This window comes from Nannospalax galili, unplaced genomic scaffold, assembly GCF_000622305.1.
Source record: "Nannospalax galili isolate Female #2095 unplaced genomic scaffold, S.galili_v1.0 scaffold1006, whole genome shotgun sequence".
Classification (NCBI taxonomy): Eukaryota; Metazoa; Chordata; class Mammalia; order Rodentia; family Spalacidae; genus Nannospalax; species Nannospalax galili.
The window spans coordinates 951,750-955,535 of record NW_008355277.1 but is presented as its reverse complement, the minus strand read 5'-3'; positions in this window follow the sequence as shown (position 1 = coordinate 955,535).

Here is a 3,786-nt window from a genome sequence, read left to right as displayed (position 1 = left end):
TAGACATGCCTCACCGGCATGCCCAGGGGCTTCTTTCTAGGTAATTCCAGGCCTCATCTAGTCAGTGATTATGTAAAGCATCACAGAAGCCTAGAGGGAACTAAAGGAGAAATCCACCTTCTATGTGGTCAACTTCTAGGGTATCTCTATGAGTTAAATATTCAAATAGTAAATAAGACTATAACTTTGCTTTGACCACAAGTCCCATCAGTGTTCTAGATGACATCCTTTAACTGCTGAATCAACCAAGCTGAGCTCTAGCCTATCAGAGTTGACTCTGAAGCACTCAAAGCCCAAGCCAGTGAACCGAGACACACTGCGCACCTTTGGGTCTCCCTCTACGCTCTCCTCACACCCCTTTTTGAACAATAGCCAGCATAGGGGTCTAACCCGCCTACCTTTCTGCCCATTTGAATAGGAAATTTGGCCACCATCTGTTTTCAGGCATTGAGCTTCCCACAGTGAGTCACAGTAAGAGAACCTGCTAGAGTGCGGTTAATGGAAAGTTAAGGGAAAGTGGAGAGGGTCCTGAGTAAGTGCCTTTAATGACCGTTGGGGTTGCTTTCGTTGAGGAGGGTGCTGAGAAAGAGGCTTGGCTGAGGGGAACTGGAGACTCTTAAGAGGACACACTCAGCTTATCAAGTTAAAAACTTCAAAATTGTCACTCATTTCTCTTCACTCTAAGTGTTCAAGCTAATAAACATACATGCAAATATATATATATAAAACGTGATATTTTATTATGTAAAAATATATCAATATGAGACTAAAAATACTATATAATCTGCATATATGTATGTTTGAGTCTATCAACTATCCTGCTTTAGAACTCAGGTGTGTCCAACTTTTTGACATTGCAACACAGCATTGTCATCAAAGTTCATACTCAAGAACTGCACAATTGAGTTACACAAAACAAAACCCCATAATGTTTAATGTAAGTTTATGATTTGGCTTTGTATTGGGCCTCATTCATAACTCACCTGGGTTGCATGTGGCCTGGGTTGCATGTGGCCTGTGGGCTGCAGGTCGGATGGCACTTCTACTAGTTCAGGCTGTTCCTTCTCGATGCTCTTTATCACAGCCAGTTCTCTTCGGCTGACTTTACTGCACCCTCCTCCAGTCCACCCACTATGCTGTTCTAGAATATCATTTTCAAAATCACTGTGGGATGCTGTTGAGTCCACAGTTTTATCCTGTCAAGTCCACAGTTTTATCCTTCAGTGTCTCCATCTGTGACCCATGTTATTTGGTGGCACAGTAGAGGGATAACAGAAAATATTTATGACAATAAGAATATGGGCATGTGGCTGTTAAGAGCACTAGCTGCTGTTCTTGCAGAAGAACCAGGGTTAAATCCCAGTACCCATGTGGCAGCTGACAACCATTGGTAACTCTGGTTCCAGGGGACCCAATGCCATCATCTGTCCTTCATGGGCATTGCACAACACAGGTGCACTCATGCACATGCAGGCTTATACACATCATAAAATAAAAATAATTAAAAAAATAAAAAGGATAGGCACATGGAAGAAAAATCATAGATTATACCAAAGTTCCTTACCATGACATGTAAGATTCTGTCTCTCCTGTCTGCCATCCTCCTCCATGAGGGTCAACAACAGTAAATTGTTTTCTACTAAATAAGTCATGCTGGCATCAAGTTAATGTTGGTTAAGATTATTGACTAGATAGCCATCTGTGCCCCCAAAGCCCTGAGCTGCAGCTGTGGAGGATTTCCTGTATATGAGGAAGTCTTCTGTGAGCTGGTCTAACATACCACCTGACCACCTGACAGCTGTGGATCCTGTTCTGAGGTGCTGAAGTGAGGGCAAGCCTCACATCAGCGCAGTGAAGAAGTATGTTCACTGGGGGAGGAAGTAGAGAACGGCTACTTTGTGCTTTGGTGGGAAAAATGGTCATACTCAGAGGCTCCTAACTTCTGACTGGGGTTAGGAAGAGACTCATCTTTCCCAACCAGTTGTTAGAAGAAAACCAACAAAAGATGGCCTTTTATTTTCTTTCTTCTTACTTCCTTCCTTCTCCCTCCTCCTTCCTCCTTCCTTCCTTCTTCCTTCCTTCCTTCCTTCCTTCCTCCTTCCTCCTCCTTCCTCCTTCCCTCCTCCTTCCTTCCTCCTCCCTCCTTCTTCCTCCTTCCTTCCTTCCTCCTCCCTCCTCCTTCCTTCCTCCCTCCTCCTTCCTTCCTCCCTCCTCTCTTTATCCCCTTCTCCCTCTCCTCTCTCTCTTTCTCACCTCTCTCTTACATTCCTTTTTCTTTTTTCTTTCCCTCTCCCTTTCTTTTTCTCTCCCATTCACTCCTCCTTCCTAGACTTCTGTGCTTTGAACAGCCTTTACCACAAGTTACACCATCAGGAGCAGAGATGCTTACCACTCCTTCTCCGATGCAGCGGCATCCAGAGAAAGACTGAGATGAAGTAAATCCTTTCTCCCATCCGTTGCTTGTCAGGTATTATGGTCACAGTGACACAAAAGTAACCAGAAGATCCATACAGCATGGCTCTCATAGCAAGTATGCGATTGATTACAAAATAAAACTAAAATGTCAGTTGTATTTTACTCTTAACTATGTATATGCGTAACACGCCCTGTGAGTTGCAGTCCACCCACTCTGTTGTTTTCAGAGATTCTCGTAATTTCATGAGGTGAAAGAAATAAAAAGTGACTTTGATATGCATAAAACAGCAAAGGGAAAAATAGAGTAAAATGAAAGGCCTTTAGAAAAACCCATATGGAAACCTGCCCTTATAGAAGCTTCTTAAATTATATTTGTAAACAGATTGAAAGGAGCTGCCCTACAAGAGGGGAACGTTGTCCCTTTTAGACATCATGGACTAATGGGAAATAAACCTTAATGCTTTTCTAGAAGTCATTGACTAGGTGTCCCATAGACCTCCAAACAGTATTGACCATTGTCCTTGTTACCCACCAGAACGTGAGGCAAGACCCTATTGCTATACACATTATTTCTATGAGCTGTAGAGAAAACCAGGGACAAACACACAGCGTCATCTCGGCTGGCTGGTGCTCATAGTGCTGGAAGGTGCTGTGCAAGCTACTGGGAGAAAAATAAAAATAATAATCAAACACACCCAGCTACAGTAACAAATGTCATGTCAAGACATGCCCACCAGGGTCATAGGGGCATGAATAGTAGGGAACTAACCAACCACTCTTTAACTAGGTTTAAGGTCAATGACATAGGATGGAGTCCATACCTAACATTGACATCAGGCTTAGAAACCTGAAGCTAGACAAGTCATAGAACATAGGGAAGAACCTAATACTAGTTTTCTATGAAATAGTATGAACTAGTTATCATATTAAATTGACTTTTAAGTACATTATTATACTCATAGATTAATACATTTCTCAGTTCTCACCAGAGAAGTTTCCTTATGCAGCAGGTGGTGATTAACACAGAAACCTACAACTGGCTAGTGCACAGAGAACAGGCTTCAGAGCACTCCTCCCTGAAGAGGAGACCTTATCAAACTTCTGCCTCCCAAGGCTCAATGATCATTGCAGAAGATTGGGGTGGAAAAAATGCAAGAAACAGATGTGAATGGGGCTGGACAGATGGCTCAGTGGTTAAGGGCACTGACTGCTCTTGCAGAGGCCCCAGGTTTGATTCTCAGAACCCACATGGTGGCTATGAACCATCCTTATCTCCAGTTCAAGGGGAATCTGAAGCCCTCTTCTGACCTCCGTGGCATTGCATGACACAGGTGCACTCACATACATGCAGGCAATACACTCGTACACATA